The sequence below is a fragment of the Passer montanus genome, unplaced genomic scaffold, assembly GCF_014805655.1.
Source record: "Passer montanus isolate IOZ18808 unplaced genomic scaffold, ASM1480565v1 scaffold34, whole genome shotgun sequence".
Taxonomy (NCBI): Eukaryota; Metazoa; Chordata; class Aves; order Passeriformes; family Passeridae; genus Passer; species Passer montanus.
Genome location: NW_024368152.1, coordinates 9,193,432 through 9,215,057, shown reverse-complemented (window position 1 = coordinate 9,215,057; position 21,626 = coordinate 9,193,432).

Sequence of the window (21,626 nt, the reverse complement as noted above, 5' to 3'; positions counted from 1 at the left end):
GGTGCATTTAAACTTCTCAAAGTAACTTTTGAGAGTTCGCAAAACATTCTTGGCGAGGAAGAGGCCATGACTGTTGAATTCTTATCTCAATGACTAATGAGAACTTTAAATTAAATCTCTTAACTATATGTCTTTATTATGACAGGTGCATGAATGCACAGCAGAAGGAGTTGCTGAGGGGGGAAGAGAAAGGATGCTTACATGAATTTATAGGTGACAGTTTAGAATCACTATGTTTCAAGTCACTTTATTCCATATTTTCTAGAAAAAGTAATAGAGATTCAGCTGAATTTTGCACAAATAACATATTTCACCTTAATTAGTGAGAATTTTGCTTCTTTACAAAAGCAGGAATGAGATCTTGGATTTTAGGCTTTCTTGGCCCATATAAAAATTGGTCCCTAACTGTAGATACATAAAGAGGCTCCTGATGGAATGTGTGCTGTCTAATGTTAGCACAAAGAAAAACACTTGTTATCTGTATCATTGATTTGCTGAAGTATAGCATGAGCGCTTTTCTTCCTTCCTTGATCTTCCCTTTCCAGTGTTGCCATACCTTCAATATCCTCTTTCCCCGTATTTTCTGATTTACACATAAGATTTTTTCAGATAGTTTCTGTGATTTCTTACCTGCAACGAGGCCTCTCTAATCATATTGTTTTGATGCTGAATGTATACATAAATTCTAAGTAAAAGCATCTAACTAAGGGAAAGAGACCGTCAAGTGGAGTGGAGATACTTTAGATCAAGATATATTATGACTTGTCAGTTTATTTCATCTTTGTTAGCACCTCAGAAAGCCAAGCAACAGGAGTTGTACACAAGCAAAAAGTTCTTGCCTCCAAATCTGCTCTGCATTTACACTCAGCTCTTTCCCTTCCCTCTCCCTCAGCCTACCTTTAAATGTAACATTTCTGCTCACCAGGGCTTTTTCCATTAAATGATGGGAGCACAAAAGGAGCAGAGCAGCCCTCTCTGCCCCAGTTGTATGTGCAGTACAAGGGTTACAAGGCCGAGCACAGAGGAGCATCCTGCTGGGAGCTCCTGCTTGCCCACGCCTCTGGCTCCTGAGGAAGAGAGCTGTAACTCCAGGAATGGCTGTACTCTTTATTGCCTCTCAGTAGGCATCTGTAAATCAAACTCAGGAGGCATCTTTCCCATTTTCATATGACCCCAACAGCTGTTAATAGGCCAAACCAGTCATAATCCTCTTTAAATGACTAAATAAAATTGGGGAAATATTTTAATTTTTGTGTGCTATAAATAGACTGTAATTACCAGATACACAGATTAGGAACCTGTCCCCTGAAAGACTGCTATCAAATTCTTTATTTAACAAGTTGGAGCTTTCATGCTAAAACTGGGATCCCGTTTGTAATAACTTTGAAATTATGGTGTTAAAAAGTTTTATCTTCCAACTGATTTGTGAACTTCTTTGAATTTATTATAATTATTTCTCCAATAATCCAGTAGTTATCTACATGAATGAGAATTCACAGTGTAACAGGATGTGATATACAATTGGATATTTAAATTCTTCTGATTATAAAGACAGTTACATCTCAATAGAAAAATGGACTTTAGTAGTCACTGTCACACAGATTGCAAATTCCTACATATTTTAATATGTATGAGTTGTGAAATGATCCAAGAAACTTTGAAACCACGTCAATTATTTTGCATCTGGCATTGCACACCACCTGCATAATGAGAGAGCAGAGGGCTTGATGATTTTTGAAACATGTTTTGGTGAATAGTCACATGAGCACATTGTAATGTTCACCAGACAAATGGAAAGCTATCACTGTCCCAGAATTCCAAAATTACTTTTATTGAATCTTGGCTTATATTTGGCTTTGTTTATTTGATTTGTCACTTTGATATATTTTGATATATCAAAACCTGAGTATTTTTACTAAAGAGCAACTTAAATTACATACAGCTATGTTCTTTTTTGTACATGCAGTTGGGCTGCCCCAGGGGATTTGAAAGCAGAATGTGATATATGCTGTCTGAAAGGGCACATTTTAATATGTGCAGTTTCTTTGTTTATCAGGTTTCAAAAAGACTCTGTAGCCAGAGTTAATTAATGCAAACCTTTGGCTCTTTTGTCATTCTTCAAATAGTTTTATTTTCATAAGAGCAGTGTTTCAGTGTTTCTGAAAATCTGACCCAGTATAGCTGTGTTTAACGGGAAAAAAAAATCAAAGGCCAGACCTGGCATAGTGAAGTTAATATTCCTATTGACAAATGGTGATTCACACACTGCAAATAACACAAAAATTCTTAATAGCAGAGTTTCAAAATTCTGCTATATATATCACTATATATACTTGAACATAGCTTAGAGAAAATGTTGTGAGTAACTTCATAATTCAAAAGTCAACAAAAAAATACAAAGGCTACTTTCAAGTAAATTCATTACAGTCTTGATATCCTCTGCTCAGTACTGTTTGTGGCCATTTATACCCCTGGGAGGCAGCTGTTACAATATGACATCTTACAGACTTTTAACATCTGTGTAAAGGTGTAATAAGCCTTGTGTCAATGTAAATATTGTTATGTGCAGGCCTGAAGACACATGATCCTTAGCTTGTGAAGCACAACCTGCACCTTTTTCAAACCAGGTGTGTGTCCACAGATGAGCCAACAGGAGACAATGGCTGAAAAGGACAGTGCTGCAACTGCCTTCCAAGAGGGAAGAGCAAGGCCTTCAGTAGGTCTGCTACAGCCACAATTGCCTGCCCTGAGGTCTTTTGTCTTGGGTGTTTTCCCAGAATAATTCTACTCCTAAAATCTTAAAAATATCTTAAAAATCTTAAAAATTCATGTTACTGCAACATTACAGGAGACAATAAACTCAAATTCCTCTGGCATCAGCTTCTGAAAAAGTTTTGGCTCTCCAATGACTATTTCAGTGAAGATGTACATGCAAATGTGAATTTTTACAAGGAGGTAAAAGCTGACTCACAGAATCACATGAATTTGAAGGGTTCTCAAGAAGTCATCCTCTGCAACCTTTGCCCTGAACAAATTTAGTAAGATCAGGTTATCCTGTCAAGTATTGAGGCTCTCCAGGGGTGGAGTTTGTGCATCCCCTTTAGGAAGCTGCTCTGGTATTTGACCACCTTCCTGCTAGAAAATCTACTTCTTGTATTGCATCAGAATTTCCCACATTCCATCCTTCTCATTGTCTTTCATCTCTCCAATGTGCATCTCCATCTTCTTTATGTTCTCTTTTAGAGTGGCTGTAGATAGCAGCAAGATCCCCATTTTATCATCTCTTCATAGGCCTGACAAAGCCCATTCCCTCACCCCATTCACCTGTGCTGCAGCTCCTTCCCTGCTGGTCTTTGCCGGACTACTCCCAGTGTAGAAATATCTACCCTAATTAGATAGCCCCAGAGTGGATGCAGCATTCAGGTGTGATATCCCAGGTGCCAAAGAGAGAGGAAGGACCCCTCCCTGGAGCTGCACACAACACCCTTGCTAGTGCAGCACGTGGTGGGTTACCCTTGATGCAAGAGCTCACTGATGATCACGCTCAGCCTGTTGAATACAAGGATGCCCAGGTCTTTTTTTCAGAACCACTTTTCAGCCAGTCTGCCCCCAGCCTGTTCTGGTGCATGGGAGTATCCTTCCTATTCCTTCCTCTGTGCAGAACTTGACATTTGCCTATGCTGATTTTCATGAGGTTCCTGTCTGCTCATCTCTCTGAACTGGCAGGATCCCTTTGAATGGCAGCCTGGTACTCTCTATAGCCACCACCCCATGATTGGTTAGCATCCAAAAACTTGCTGAAAATATGCTTTGAGATATCTGAAAATAATTTACAGAAGAAATCATCTGCAAGAGAGAGCGAGATACAGAGTTTTGAGAGGCACATCTCCTCAACCTGGATTGAACTCCAGCTGCCCTTCAAGTGAATGTCAAAGCTGACTTACAAGGCACCTGTTAGGGCTTAAGAGCTGCACACATGTCCAAGAAGAGTCTTACTTCATACACAAGACATGGTCTGCTGTAGCCACGCTGACAGATCAAGGCAGTGGGATGTATTTCCAAAACCTATTATCCATTTTTTTTCTGTTCTCATATATAAAAACAATATGTGGATTTCTTGATAGTAATAACTCTTCTGTCTCAGTAATATCTGTTAATTTCCCAAACAGAAAGATATTCTTTTTCCCTGGCCAGCTCTCTCTTTTTGTCCTCCTGCCATGGTAAGGTAGGCATAGTACAATAGCTATAATTGAATCAAGTGAATGAGAAGTTCTACAAGATGGTCTGTATTTTAAAAGGGATCTACTTTGGATTTTCTTAACTTATCAGAAAAAATCCTTTCTTTGTGGAAAAAAAAAAAGCTGCCTACTTTTTTCACTCAAAGTTAGTTTTTTCTGCCAACGTATAAACATTGGAAACAAGGTGGTAAGCGAAGTACTGGCTGACCTTTAATGGCAAGCAGAATAAATGGCTTATCTCTCATAATCAAAAAGATTAAAAAGCTTCTCAGATGCATATGCAAGTGATTTATTTTTGATATGTACTAATGAGACATGAATTGAATAAATTTAAATTCATTGGAGTGACTGTAAGTAATAGAATTTTTGTTTTAATCACCTACAATAACATCACCTACAATTTGGTTAACATCTGATGCTAGCCAGTCTTTTAAGTAAATAAGCCACATCTTCTGAAACATGTAGATTTCCTAATAATATTTCTTGTTTCTACATTTGTTTTTTTCACTTTAATGTGAGGTCTTTTGATGACCTTACTCTCTTCTTGGTGTTATATTTTTCATTGGTTTAAGAAAAGAATCAACATTTTTATTGACAAGAAATGAAAAATTAGTGAAGTGAATCCTTTGAGTTCAAGATACATGATTCAGATAAATAGAAGAACTTCCCCAAGAACAGGGATTTAGTTTAGGGGGGTTTGAATAGGATTAATCTCTGTTTTGGAGGGCAGTTTGTGTAGATTCACATATCTGTGCTATTCTTGACAGAGTTTTGGTGATTTATGTCAAATGAAACAATTCTTGCACTGTGTATATGGATAGACTGAAATCACAGCACTTAATTGTCATCTGGCTGGCTTTGGGAAGAGATTTCAGATGAGATATGTTAGAAAGGGTTGTAAAGGTTTCAACTCTAAGCTGTCTTTATCTGCTGACCCCTTCTTCTCTCTCTGGTCCTACACTCTCCTCTTCATAATCAATGGAGACAACCATTACAGAAAACAGGAATATTTCAAAGGGGGATTCATCAGGCTTAGAAGCATAAATTAGGATAACATTATTTTATAAACATGTCTGTTGGAAGTAGATGCTCTTTAAGATCCCTTCCAACCCAAATCATTCTGGTTTTTTATGGTTCTGTAAGATAATACAATTTATCCCAATAACTGTAAAAGGAATTTAGATTATTACTTTACACATAGTTTGATGTAATCCATCTGTGCTTAATCTGAAAATTTTCAAACTTTGCTTTAGGTGCCTCTAACTTATTTGCAGCATAAACTTGGGCCAATTATATTCAACTGAATGTTGACAATCAAATTTTTAGTGGTATTTCAATCCATCAAAATAGTGCTAGACACCCATTTTGATGTCCAGGCACATAATTAAAGGTGAATTAACACCTAACTTTCTGACATGCTCTAGAAAGAACTATGATATGCCTGATATATCATACATTAGCAAAAATACATTTGAAAATGGACCCATAAGTTTCTCATTTTTGAAAATAAAACATGTCTGATATAAATTTTTATTCTAATTTCTCATATTTCCCCTTTTTTAATTTAAACATTTTAAATAGTATCTATCACTAAAATACAGTAAAAGAGACATAAAGAAAGTGGCTGTCAATAGTTAGGTACATAAACATTTTTGGTAGCTAAGTACAGAATGAAGTAGGATAGCAAAAGTACTCTTCCTTAGTTTCAACCACCCTCACAGCCCAGTATGAAGGGTACAAGATGTGTTCAGTGTCAACAATTTTGTAACATGATAGAGTAGTCCAACATTCAGTGTTAGATCTGGCATTCATTAAGTGTTCAAAATTAAATATAACTCATTTCCTGCCATTGACTTATCATTAACATCAATAATTTCAATAATAACTTCTGGTAAGCCTTAATTCAGTATTTATTAAAACAAATGCACTAAGTTGATATTGTGAGATATCATGCTGAGACAGATCTTATTTCTTCAAAATCCTTTAAACTAGTAAAACCATTATATATAATTATTAAATATAATCATTATAAAAGAGATAACCCTCTTGGCTGTCTAAGACTCTTTAAAATGACCTACTACAAAATAACTTTAAATTGTATGCCCTCATCTTTCAAAATAGAAAGGAACAATTTTCTGATTCCCAAGTTAAATATTCTTTCCTTTAATGAGCATTCAGAGAAATTTTTCTCATGTAGGGCTATTCATTTATTTCTGGTGTGTGTGGGGAGATGACCTGTGGCTTTCAAATGTAAATTACTTTACACCCTGAAATGCATTTTAAAAGTTAAATACATTCAACTATTTTTAAAAATTCCTTTATTTAAATTGTTTTCATATAGGAAAAATCTATATAACTGGGCTGGCTTCTGCAATATTCTGTAATTCACAGTGGCAATGGTTTTTTACAAGAAATATAAGTGGCTATTTTTTGGTTGAGAAGATAAGCAGAAAAAGTATTGAAAAGGCAGAACTACTGGTATGATTTCTGGCAGCAGGTGCAATTTGCTGTGATTGCAGACATTACAGTCATTTCAAAGCCAGGACAAATTTTACTCTGCTTTATTCTGAATGAACACAAGGCGCTCCTTACCTTGATCCTTCCTAGACATTTCTGTTCTTTTGGCTTAGAAAATTTTCCAGACAGCTGGTTTTTGAATTGTGAAGAAAAAATTAGGAAAGGAAAAAGAAAAAAACAAAATAGCAAGTGTAGTATTGGTATTTTTTTTCTACCAATTGCTGCCTCTTCCTCTTTCATAGCTCTGCCTGACTTTACTGTAAGAATTACTCATAATCTCTGAACTTGTTTGAACTCTGATGAAAACTTGCCATCTTCTGAAGCATTTTCTCTGGACAAGTGTCCCACTAAGAGCAGAGCCACTTGAGCCTTGTGAGTGGGGCTCTCAACATGGCCTAATGAAAAACCATCGAAGCTTAGAATAGACTTTGCCTCCTGCGTCATCACAGTAATTGGGCTGTGGCAGTCATCATGCTGCAGATCTCTTAGTACAGTGCAAATGTGATTGCTGAAAGCTTTTGAATCAGAAATACTTTAAGTTGCTTGGAAATACTTGGTCTTATAATTCCTGTGCTCCAGGGGATTTGAAACAGAGGGTTGATCTCAGTCCATTAAAGAAAGAGATTCTGTGACATTCTCCCCTAGATCTGAAACCTGAGGAAGAAAAACCTCTCATGGTGTTGTGATATCTCAGTGTCCTATACTGTGGAAGAGTAAAAGAGTTTTTAATTTCTTTTTCCTTTAAAAGAGATTGTCAGTTGCAATTTCAGACTATCAAATATTAGAATTTATGATGAAGCTACAAAGGCAGCCATACCAAGACAACTTTAAGTACAATATGCACATTATCTAGCCTACATGTGTAGGTATACTTGCATTTGTAATCAGTAGTACTTTTTATTTAAGACAAAATAAACATAGCTATGTTTTTTTAAAAAAACTGATTAGAATTAGAAATATTTTTCTATCAGAGGTTTAAGAATAAATATAAGATTTATTGTAAAGAAGAAAATCAGAAGCATTAAAATATATTGTTAATGGGTTATCCAGAGAATTGAAAACCAGACTCCTAGAGAAATATCTTGAGCATTTTTCTGGCTTATTTTCAGTATGATGTCTCTCCCTCTCCCACTGCTCTCTCTCTATTCCCTTCCTCCCCTCCCTCTTTTCTTTGCTTGGCCATACTGGATTCAGGAATAAAATTCTTTTGAGTCTAACATGTATTGAAAGTTCAAATTTTTATTTATAGCCATCCTCTAATTATAAATGCTTTATCAAAATTATAATAAATATATTTTAAATATGATAAAGCCTTAATCAGGCTATGGTTTTATTAATTTTAAAAGGAAGAGTTAAGCAATTGGAAACAGCAACTGCCCATTATCAGCAACATCATCATAGGGTTGAATTTCTCATCCTAGGTTCTAAACAACTTGGACTGCTTTCCTGAATTAACCACAGATCATCTTTTTGTTTAACCACAAATTTGTTCCTCTGGTCTCATATGGGTATTTAAGGTCTTGTTCAATTATGACTTAGATAAGTCCTCACTGAAACAAGCAGCTGCAGCAGTTTGATATTTTGCTTCCCATGAACTAGAGAATAACACCTCTTCAACTTTGGCAGGAGAAAAGAAGTATGAACCTTCCTTATGTGTTTTAGCATGAAGCCTAGAACTTAGCTTCAGCTAAGGTCCTTTGACCTTTTACTTTACTGGTCATTACACTGAAAGAGCTTAAGTGTGTTCAGACTGTAACCCCCAGCCAGAGGCAGGGATCTGTGGGGAAAATCCCTTAAATTGCTACAGCCATTTGTGAAGCAAATGTATGCCTAATGCCTACACCAGGGCATACATCCCTGCACCTATGCAGACAGTCTAAATTGTCTTTTTCTTTCCTCTCCCCTGTCCTGTTTGAACACAGAGGAGCAGCTTGCATTCACCCCATTCTGCTTGGCTTAATAGAAGAAAGAATGGTCATGAAATTTTGTAATTCTCTGCTATGGTCTGCAGATGTAGTGGAAAATGTTCATACCTTCTTCTAACATCCTTCCAAAGCCACAGAGCAAACAAGGGCACACAGTGAAGATTCTGTGCGTCAGTTGCACTATCCAGCTTTAATAACTGTAAAGCTTTCCATGCATAAGTGCTGCCAAACAGAGTAAAATATTAATGTGTGTTCCTGTGAATAATCCAGAAATGTCATCCTGGAACCTAAGAAAGTGGCTTCTGTAGTTTCCTGGCCTTCTATAGCATCAGAACATTTGCTGTGCTATACAGAATGAAGTGCTGCTTTGTGGTCTCTAACCCCAGGTGTTCTGCCTCACAGCAAAAACCTTGCAAGGTAAATGATGATGCAAAATATTGCTGTGATGAAATGCCCCTTATTGCATTGCTGATGTAATATGATCTCTAAAAAATAACTAGAGTATACTGCCTATGACTTCTGAAGTTGAAAGGTTTTCTGGGATGTGTTTAGTGCCCATGACACTTCCATGTTCAGCCCAAAAAAGACTGTAAAATCAATTCTTTTCAAAGTCTTCCTGAGATATTTTAGAAGCACTTGATTTCAAAAAGTGATGTTACCCAGCTTCAGAGCATAAGTTTCCTTTTAGGTGGGTCAGGTTGAAACACAGCCACAGGCCACTCTTGGTGGCATTGTCCCAGTCAAAGCACAGCTGTCCTGCTTGAAGCCTGTACCAAAGAGGTCAAAACTACCCTTCATTTTAGGTTGTGGAGGCAGTGTGGGAGTTAAAGCTTCTCCCTGTTCCAATGTAATAGTGAAACTAAGACTTTTGGTTATTGTAGCTTTCATGTATGTGGAATGCAGCATCACCTGTTATACCACATACTGCCACATAATAAAGAGCATGTCACCATGACTATTCACAGTCTTTTAAATAAAAATCCATATTTAAAGTTCTCTGTTTCTTTAGTAAAGGTGTATTTCCTCCATCTTGTCAAGTGTTGTCAAAACTCCTCTGCCTCTGAGTTAACAGCCAGCAACCTTAGAAAAAAAGCTGCTCTCCTGCAGTACAAGGATGTGAGAGGAGTGTGCTCATATTGCCTCCCTGAAAACATGTAATGGTGGGTGAAAAAGAAAGGGAGAGAAAGCTGAGAGAAGACTTTAGACCAGTTGTGTCTTTAGGCTAAGTCTTCCCTTCCCTTCCCAGAACTTCTTCTCTTTTCCTTTGTTTGTCCCACAGGTTTGGAGTCCCTATAAAGAGCAAGGGACATTCTGAAGCTGCTTGGTTTGCAAAGCAGCTGCCATCATACTTCTTCTTCCTTATGCACAAAAACACATTTTCTGTTTCTTTGTTGGTGCTGTTCCTATGACTGCATGAGGATTCTCTGCAGAAGTGAGGAAGGAAGGTCAGTAGCTAATGCTGATTAGGAATTTTCCAAAAGAACTTGGAAGTCTTTCTCTGTTCATCAACAGAAGGCCAACGGAAACTAGAAGGTTCCAAAATCTGCCTCATTTCCTGCCAGCTCACCTTCTTTGCTGTTCATCACCCATGTGTCTGGCTGTCAGGGAACCAAGTGCTTGGTAGCTCTGTCTGTCCAGCATGAGGGCTGGCAGATCTGCATAAGTCTAGTGCAAGATATAACTCCAGTTCTCCACCACATCTCAAAATGATTTTAGGGCTGGCAGATCTGCATAAGTCTAGTGCAAGATATAACTCCAGTTCTCACCACATCTCAAAATGATTTTTTTTTTACACTAGTCTGTCTTGTTTTTTCAGGATTTATAATTAATTATAATTTTAAACTATATTCTCATCTACAAATTTACAATTACTTCAAGATTTAAAATGAACCCCTACTTTCACTACCTTTTTGTTTCCCAAATAGTGCCTTTTACTACACACATACAAAAAAAATTTAAAAAGGAAATATGGCATTTATCTTTTCTTTTTTCCATGCTCCTCAGTGTCAGTGAGAGCAATTGGTAGACTCCTTCCACCCCCAGATTCTCAGCAGGTAGTTGCACCAAGCATTAGGTGCATGCACATGCTGTGTCCATGATGTTCATTCTAAGTATGTTTAGAATTTTGTTAATAGAAACTCACATAAAGTGATCGCATTCATGTGTTTATTTAGTAATGGAAAAATGGGGTCAAATCCATTTCCAGAGCACTAAAGGTTTGAAGACTTTGTTTGCAAAAAAAATCTTTATTTTACACCAATAAGGTAACGAGATATTTTGGGTTGCATTGACTATTTATATCTGTTTATTTCATGAATATTGTTAGGACAGTTTTGTGAACAGTATGGGTTCATCACTTGGATATGAAGCCAGAGCTCAGTTTATTTTTAAAGTACATTTAATACTCTAGAGATAGATCAAAGAAAATTCTTCTTTCAAACTATCTGGTTTTGGTATTCTGTTGTGCTTCAAAAACACCTCCAAAAAAGGGTCATTTTATGTTAAAAATTGAACAAAAATTCATACAAGATCTGGAAATATTTAATCTTTAATCCACATTTCTAATGTATGATAAACAGTATTCAGATATTCAGACTGCCTTCCTTCTAGGATACCCAATCTTGACAAAATAAAATATGACCAGATGCCCTGCAAAATCCATACATTTTAGTAGTAAATAAACAAGTTCCCAATAGTTCTCTTGCAGTCAGCAAGGGAACTAATTTCCAGCTGCTTGTTTTCTTATAACAGCTGAATAAATACATTCCTGGTATTATAATACCTTCAGCAAGAAAATGATTACACAGTAACTCAAGACCCTGATATATTCCTCCTGCTGTTGTTTATCTGAAAGCAGGTGGGATATGGCTAAGGTATGTCTCAAGAATTTAATAAGATTCTGTAGATGAGGGATCTAAGCCAAGAAAAAGCTCTCTCATGGGAAGATATAATTGGGATATTTCCCTTTCATTATTATATTATGGGTATATTATAGGTGACTAATTTAATGTGACTGAACTGAAAACAGAAAATTAAATTCAATAAATGTAGCTTATAGAAAATAACAAAAACTTTAAAATAAGGACTTCTGTGACATTATTGTGATGTCTGAGAGAATCACTCTTCCTAAAAATAAACTTCTTGTTATTCTGTTTCCTGGGCTTTGGACTTTCAGCTTGCTGGTTTTTCAAAATGCATCAGTATCTTTACTCCTTAAGAGCTCTATAATCAGTCCTACTATTAATGTTGCAGTATTAGACTTCATTTTCTCAGCAAAATAATGAGGAATGTAATCTGTCGTCTTTGCAGGAATTCTGTGCATTGAGACTGCTGTCCACAACTGCATGTAACAGTACAGGTGTGCAAAGTTCACAAATTTTAGTGCTGCTTTTATAATGCAGCTGCCTAGATTTACATTTCATTGTTCAGAGGCATTACATGTACAGTCAAGTCCCTCTTCTAGCCGCTGAAAACACAGCATTTGTAATTCCTTTCCTGTACCTGAACTATTATGTCCTTACTGAAATCAACAGGCTCTAGTAATGGGAAGTCCTTTGCCCGTCTCTTGACCAAGATCTAGGGTTTTCTTGATAAGCCATTTCCTGTGGAGTTCATGTTGGACTTAGATGGTAAAGGGAAATTTCTTAACCACTTATATAGATATCTGGGTTACTGCATTTCTTTTCTTGTTTTATTATGCCTACAGTGTTTGACAGCCAGAAGTGAAAACCCCCTGATAAATAAGTGTTACCAAGCTCTGATGAGTCACATTTTCTTCTCACCCTTTGAGAGGGGGAGTATACCTGATGGCAAGTGCTGTGTTCGTGCTGGGAACATAAAGTGTGGTCAGGCTCTGGGGACACACTCATGCACAAGGCACTCAACAAAGAGCAGATGCCCAGAGACTCTCTAACACATAGTGTTACATTAACAGTCCTTGCACAGGACTGCTTTCAGACATTTCTGTTTCTCTTATTGTGGCTTGCTTTTCACATCTTTCTTAACATTTCCTATAAAGAATTATTGTGACTCTCCAGCCATTTGTAGCATTGAGTCTGACTGAAGTAAATGTGCCTGACCAGGGCTCAGTGAAATCAGTCTTGACGAGACTTAAAATATTAAAGATGGATCCATCCCTCAGAGGTTTAATAGTAAGATACTTAAATTTTAAGTTGAGAAGTAAGAAGCAGCACCAGATGGTAATGTAACTAATTCTGAAGTGCATGTCTGTAAATTATTAGGGGAAATAACCTTCAATAAATATCTGTTTGTGCCTATTGACGAGAGAGAAAGACAAGGTTCAGGCTTCGGCAGTTGATTGAGAGATGTTTAATGTTAAGTAAAATTAATCACAGTAGTGGTGGTTGTAGCTAGGTCACCTAGTTTTATGGGTCATTGCCAAAAAAGCCAGCACCTGCCCTCAGCATAGTGAGTCAGTCAGCCTAAGATAGGAATGGGGAAGCTAGTCATCCTATATATAGATGTATATACAGGCAGAGTGTGAAAACTCAGTACCTCTGAAGAATGATTCATGGGACTAAGTGTGTTTCCATGCTTCCATTAATCATGGGCTTTAAATGCTTCTATAGGGATGCCCCAAGCCAACTAGTGTGAAAATCTTGATTATGGTGCCCAGATCAATATTGTTAATTCTTATTTTGAAGAAAAGGCATAATTTTGGATAGTGGTCTCACAAAAGGAAATGAGAACATTAAGTTCTAGTCTTTTTCACTTTGAGCAAGTTTAGGCACTCAAGTCTTGCGTCATAGTCCCTCAACCATCACTTACAAATGCTGTGTTTACATCAGAAAGTGATAGAACCATGCACCCCTTTCCCACTTGCTTTATCTCCTGCCTAAAAAAAATACACATCAAAAGGAATGTTAGTAGTGCAGTCCCAGTTTGCTCCACAAATTTTCCATTTAGAACAAAGTACCTTAGAAATGTTGGGACTAAAAAAGGTGTATATTGTTTAATTTGTTAAAGTTTGGTAAGCAATCAAAACCACTCACTGAGGCATGGACTGTACTTGGCTCATAACTCTTAGGTTTCAAGAACAACTTCCATGAAACATTAAATAAAGACTTCAAACTGTACTTTCTTCTCAAAATGGTTGATTTGCAAGTACCTTTGCCTGATGTTCTTATACTACCTCACAGAGTATAAAATTGCACTGAAAAAAATGAAGAAATCTGTTCTGATATCTATCTGATAACATAGCTAGATATCAGATTAAATACCTCAGGTCCCTAAGAACAGATAGCTAGTGCCAGGCAAACAGTACTGCAGAGGATTTGGCCCATAACATAATGAAACTCTTGGTTCCTAATTCTGCTTCATATTTTCTGTTTGACACCAGGGGATAAGGTAAATAGAAATGTAAAGGCCATTTAGAAACTTTATATGCCAGCAAAACAGACTGTAATGCAGCTCTACACACACATTTAAAGGTAGACTTCCTGTATCTTAGTTATAGCATAGCACATGGTGAATCCATTCGCAGACAGACAAGCCTTAAAAAAAAATCACCTCATTTAATTAGATATTAGAAGTGAATGACTGAAAAACAATAGGCCTGTAACAAGCATAGATGACAACTAACATGTCCAGCATTACTAGAATAGGCAGATTATGGGTGATTTACAAAAAAAAGGGTGTACTCTAAAATGTCTGAGTGGCATCTTCCTATAACTTATTCTCATGCATGTAAATGTGTCTTTCACACAGCAAGCAAATGGATGGCATCAGTTTCCCCTTAAATAACTTGATGATCTTGAACACAAGAGTTCACCTGCCACAGTGTGAATAGAAAGTAAACAAGTTCAGGATGGAAATTATGAATCATTGGTTCCATCATTTGCAAGCCGACTCAAGTTGAAAACCAAATGCATTTAACATTGACTCAGACTGGAGCTTCCTGACTCTGTATGTACATGCAGCAAGAGGAAATCCTATTTAAAAGTAAGCCTTCTAAAAACCAGATTAGTCTCAAGCAAGATATCCTGTGAGAGAAAGGTGGAAGTAGTTCTCTCAAATTTTTTTTTACGCTTTTTTTGTGGAAGGACTGAGTGAAAGACAAGAGGTGATTTCATACATAACAGCTGAATTGTTTACTAGGCTTCATGTTTTATTCGTGTTCAGGTGGGTGAATGGAAATTGTGTCTCAGAAGAACAAAAGGTGGTGTAATTTTTAAATGACTCTTCACATTCAAGGAGCAAAACGTTAGGCACGTTTCTTCATTACCTACTAAAACAAATGTAGCAGGGAACTTTTCAATAAGAAATCTTCCTCTTACTGAAAGCTGTCTATAGGTAATAATATCAAGTTCTAACACCTTTTAGGTAAACCTTTTGATTTAGTCTTACTCTGTTTGGAAGTGATGATATGAATGCAAGACAAAATAGTTAAAATAATAAAATGGAGATTAAAAAATAGAACAACCTCTGCTAAAATATTTGGGTCTGACCCAGCATGTTATGTACTCTGTAGAAAGTGTATCATTGCAGTATTGCATAATAAATCTGTAACTTTGCAAGGAATTATTGCCCAAATCCTGAGAGCACTTGCATCCACTAGCAACTTCCCTTGTTTGAGCAGTCTCTTTCAGATAAATAATCATATTTATATTTGTAGGATCTAGGTCAGAATTCCTAGCTGTCTGGTGTATCTGTGGCTCTCCAGGGCTGTCAGTATAACTCAGCAAGCATAAAAAATGTTTGACATATTCAGGTGTATTTTTGGTTTTTTCAAGAGGAACCTGTTTAAATCACTAAATATGTCCTGTATGTATTTAATTTGTTGCAGTTAATAGATAGATATGTCCAATGTTTTCCAATGAGTTAGAAATACAAATGTTATTGCCTTCCAGTACAATATAGATGTTAACAAATCTAAATTTCTTTTGAAACATCTTACTGAGGGTAAGATTCATCACTGCATGTCTTCTTACTTTAGCCACATACAATTTAAGCAAAACGTCTGAGACAGTTGTCTAGGTTCCCTTTATCATCTACAGGGAGAGACAGGCAATCTCCAAAGAGTTATGCGTCCCTCTTGTTTTAGATATCTATTTTAGGATGAGCTAAATCACACACTAGAGGTGCTTGTCTCTCTTCACTGGTGATAAAAAGAGTTTAGAGAGTTGCCTTAGATGCCTAACTAATAGACAGCAAGAGACAGAGAAGGAAAACACTGCCTTAAACAAGCAGAAACACTACATTTATATTTTAAACTCTTTTACTTACTACCAAATGATGGCATTGTAAAGAAACATCCAAAAAACATCAGCCAGATGTTGAATTTCATAGATAGTTGTTCATCTATTATAAGAGTAAACAAACAAAAAAGAAAAAAAAAAAAAGAAAAAAAAACCAAACTGAAAAAGCCCTCACCTCTAAAGTTTTGAGTTTTGAAAGTGGATGGTTTTGAGCCAGTCTGATGCTACCACACAAAAATAATTATTTCCTAAGATGTATTGAGAAATAAGGCATCAAAATAATGTAGGAAGCATTAATGGTGTTGTGCAAGAGATCAAGATAATTCTGTTCATCTGTGAGCCCGAAGGATGAACGCAGACTGGAACAGACTTGGTGAAAGACTGCCAGGGTAATAACGGAGTTTAGAGTAAGAAAACAAAACTTGAGTGGAGCTGTGATTGTTTTATGGGGGCAAGAAGGGTTTCAGAAGAGCTATTTTAAGCTAAAAGAACAATGCTGGCATTACAATACCCTAGCATAAGTTGTGCAGGAATAAATTGCTCTGGAAATTGAAAAAGTCAGAGCAATGATGTTTTAAAACAGTCTTCCAATCAAAATAGAGGCAGAAGTCTTAGCTGCTTGTTTAGGTGAAATCTGGGGCTTCAATGCATGGGATAATCCGACATGATGCCTACAAAGCTCAGGAGCTGACTCCATGTCCTTGCACACTCAAACATCCAGAAGTTAGTGGTACCAAATCCCACAGACAGCTCCAAGGAAAGAATACAATGAGAAGACCCTTCCTAACCATCTGTTTCCAGTGAAGGCTTTCAGACAAAAACATGATAAAGAAAAATGTTATTAACCACCAGATTTAACTTCCCTACTGAATCTAAAAGGCTCACATTGAGCCTTTAGAAAAAACATTAGAAAAGTAGTATGGCATCAAAGAACTGAGATCCTGCAGGAATGTTATCTAACTCCTACTTTGAAGATAAAGGGTGCTACCTTTATGAATTTACTGTTTTGCATGAGTGCTTGTGGTAGCAGTGCTTGAGTGTCATCAGACACATTGTCTCTTCAGGCCTGAGCTCCCCACTTATTGCATCAACAGTACTGAGTGTGACCAGACTCCATACCAGAATGATAGCTGGGACATTTTTTGCTACACATGTGAGAAGTCATGACCTAGAAGTGACCTTCTAATTGCATCTTTGGTTACTAACCTGTCTTAGGCTAGTATGAATAGGATCAGAACAGCCTGTGCACTCACATACCTTCAGCAGTTGTGTGTGTATGTTGTGGTGTTGAACCTAAATAAAAGTTTGTATTACCATACATTGAAACGTGGCCATGTACCCATGACTGAAAGCATTCAGTCATGAATGTCCTGGATCTCCAGTTATTATGTAACTAGTCCAGGAATTTTCTTCTTTTACTGCCTGTGAACTCTCATTTGATGACATAAGCAAAACATGCTCTGGAAAATGGAAAAGCCATCTTGTCACCACACTCCAGAAACATCCTGAAAGAAAGGACTGGAGCAATGCAGATATTTTTGTTTATTTTACCTACATAGTTTTGTCATAACCCTGAGCAAATGCTGCTGTGTCATAACCAAGAGTACTTCATATGTCAAATATATCCAGAAGTCTGAACATGGGTAAAAGCTGAAATTCCCAGTAGGGTTCAATGATCAGGAATAACTTCAATCCAATTTCTTGTTTACTGTGTCTACCATGGGAGGATGTGTATAAGATAACTATTTTTGAGGCCTTTTCCTTGACTGGACAGCAGTTAGTTACACACAGAAGCCTGAAGGGTTTTAATTCTCTTAAATATTGCCAGATTTGTACTAAGGCAGATACAATGCAAGGGCCGAGGTCACAGCTACTCCCCTGGGAGGAAGCCACCTCTACATGCCTCAGCAAACTGTTCAGATACTTGTCAGCCTTTGACTAATATTTCAGAGGTACTCTGGGATCCTACATCACTTTTGTCCCTTCAGGGAAGCAGCAGTCAGGCTGACGGGCTGTAAAAGCAGGTGCACTCCAATCTAACATGTTGACAACTAAGCACAGGAGCTGAACCAATTTAAATTCATCTGTTAAAAGTTTGCAGCTTATTTAGTAGCATTGAAAGAATGTTGGGTTTTATTTTTATAAATATCAATCCATTTTATTATTTTTGATAGGAAGAGAAATATTTTTATATCAGCATCATTTCAGTATAACAGCATCTTACTAGGCACACTGTTAATACAGAGTGCTTTTGGCCAGTAAGGTTCTAGCAGCACAGTATTGATAAACAGAACAAAAGAGAAAGAGGAAGTAATTTAGTCCTTTCCTTGGAATATGCATATACTTACAATAGATGTGTTATCAACAGGGATCAAAGTTTCTAGGTGGCTGAAATAAGGCTTGCATTGCAGATTCAAAGCAATACAGTGGATTAAACATAAACCCTCCAATGGAATATGTAGATGATGAAGCTAAAGTTAAAGCTTGTCCTTCAGTGCTGTACTGGATGTGATTTAGTGCAGATCTATGGCTGCTTTCAGCATGATTTTCTCAGGAAAAAAAAATATTCAGTTGCCCTTTCAACTATGAGTTCACCACTCTCCTGGAGCCAAAATATTTTCTTACTGTGAGTCCAGGATAGCCACAACCCTGACAGTCTTCCTCATTCAGATTTAAGGGAAGAAGTTATTACAACAGTGAAGAGTTTAGCAGGAGCCAAAGGAGCCAAAGGTAACCATTTGAGAACAGAGGACACTAAATTAGGAACCCTGGGTTCACTCTTTATTCTTCCTTGCTCATCTGAAGAAAATGAACTAATGAATTTTTCCAAAACTTTGAGGACTTTTTTTTGTTTGCTTAGCTTTGAATAGCCTATACTTACTCTCTTCCTTGAATTTGCTGGCAGAGATGGATTAGGTATTTTTAAATATAAACACTAGGGAGAGATAGGTTGGATGAGTTTACATGCCTAGTGGAAAAACTTCCACTGAAGTAAACAAGTGGGGTTTGCTCTAAGGTGGTTTTGGAGATAAACTATACAAGGAGGAGAGCTTGGAATGCAGTACATGCAGCTGTTCCATTTTTTTATTAAAATATAGCAAGATGTTTTCCCCAGGAGACATATTGTTATTAAAAGTCAGGCCACATAAAGCAGAAAACAATTACATTATCTTGCTTATTTCTTATGTTTAGTAGGTTGGGGCATTAAGTACAGAATCCTGTCAGCAAAAGCCAGGAAACTGCATCTTGAGACCTTGTAGGAATTGCCATGTTAGCTGTGTCCTGTCAGCAAGGTTTTAATAACAATAAAGATAATAAATGCTGCTTATCTAATGTTTTTCATCTTTATGGCTTGAAGCATGTTTCAAAGAACATATTATTATCCCACTCTTGTAAATTGAGTATCTGAATCATTAGAGAGATCAATTATTTTAAGGTCATCTGCAGAAGGGGTTTTGCAAATGGTCACAAAACTATTGCTAAGATTTTGATAAGTTTAAGAAAATGTGTTTTCTTTGATTAATCTGTATTTTTCAATTAGTCATTTGCAGAAACTATTTGATATATGTCACTGTTCCTTTGCTGAAGGAAAGCAGATTGTCAGGCTATGGTCTGTCAGATTTTTGCTATGGAAAAATTAATGACATAAAACTAAGGGAATTTAGAAAATTCACAATGAATTCTGGAACATTATTCATCCTATACAGTCTATTACTTTGATGGCACAGCTACATCCAATAAAATCACCTGAAAAGTAATGAGTATCACTCTGTGTCATTAAAACTAAAGAATGCCTTTTTATTTCAAACATTAGCTATTAAGACAAAATAAGCAGCAATTCCCAGTCTAGAAACAAGAGGTAAGATACTAATTAATATGTTCTGTTGATGAGGAACAGCTTTCTTCTCTCACTTATGATCTCTACCTCTTGATTTCAGCTCATTTACTGTTGCAGTCTGCCTCCTCCTCCTTCCTGCAAAACCCTTGTGCAAAACCAGCTCTCAGGCTGCACAGGAGTTTTTTATTTTCTGTGTGAATGGTGGTTTTTCCCCAGAAAATACAAGTGTGAAATGCTGTCCATCAAAATTAAAGAGTGAAAATTTGTGTGAAAACCTTTAAGGTAAGAATTAACTAAGACACATCTAAAATTTAGAAATTTAATTAAGCTGGTTAAATAGGGTCTTTGTTCACTACAATGAGGGAGAGACACTTCAAGTAAGTAACCTAAAATAAATATATGATACATGGGGTGTTCTCTTTATACTTCTATATTCTATTAGAGACATATGTAACTAACAGGAAAAATTTCCCAAGGTTTATATGTCCAAAATCATGTAACATAAATGTCATCCTTTGTGGTAAATCCTTAATTGCAGTCAAGAAAATAGCTTTAACCTGATATTCTTGAAAGACTATAACTAGGCAAAACCTAGCAAACATCTGGCCTTAAGACCCCAAGGGGGGGATAGTTCTTTTGCATATCTACAGAGAAATCTCATTTCATGTATTCTTTCTTTCAGCACATCAAATTTAATCACACCAACATATCATAGGGAAAATGTATATTGTGTAGAAGTAGTTATTTAATTCCATTTCACACCTGAGTAGGCAGAGGTTTTGGGGACAATACCAGGCTGGAACTGTAAAGAAACTGAGCAAGTTTTCTGGTGACCAAAAGAGAATAAAAACTGGATGCCTTCAACATTAAGTGCAGCAGCACTGCCATCTACTCAGTGAGCCAGATACCAAATGAGTTTCTGAAGGAACCCAAAGATACAAATTCTGTACATGGGATGGGAGCAAGCAGGTCCAAGAGAGGCATCTCAGCATCCTTGTGAGAGAAACACATTGTCATTCATCACTGCATGCTGGGAAGAATGAAGAATAACAGGTTTTGTAAACTCAAGAATACAGCTGAAAACTGGATGTCAACTGTCTGAGGAGTCATTCTCTTGACTTCTTTCTCAATAGAACTAGGGAGTGGAGATCAGTCTTTTTTGGTTTTGTTTTTTACTAGTGAAATTTGATCAGTTTTAGTGTTACTGGTGAACACAGCTTAGGAGCTGTTGAAAGCCCTGTTACTACAGACACCTAGGATAGAAATCAACAGAAGTCACATGGACAGTAAATGCTGCAACATCTTACAAGAGTAAAAATAAATCTGCAACAATAAGTTTGGTAAGTGCTTACAGCAATTGCGACATTCTTCCATAAAGAGATACCACATGGAATTATGCAAATTATAGTCTTCAGGATGTTAAACAGGATTCAGCTGACTTCCCTGGAGATACTTTCACTTCACTAGTGAGAAAGCAGTTGACCGTTGAGTATAAATTGGGATTTGGGGAATTTTCCATTACAATTCATATAAGAAGAAATTTATAAAAAAGGAGTACAAACCAGTCTCCTTAGGCAATGGCAAAATGAAGTAATCTGGAAGATTTTATTAATAATGATGACAACAATATTAGAGGTGATAAAACCAATGTATTGCAATTTTTTCTCTTTAAAAAAAATTATTAAACTAGGGGAGAAATAAGGTGAAGAAAGTATTTTTTTTGTTCTCATGTTTAGGCTAAAACCTGGCAAAATGAAGTAATCTGGAAGATTTTATTAATAATGATGACAACAATAACATTTTTATTAATAGAGGTGATAAAACCAATGCATTGCAAATTTTTCTCTTAAAAAAATTATTAAACTAGGGGAAAAATAAGGTGAAGAAAGTA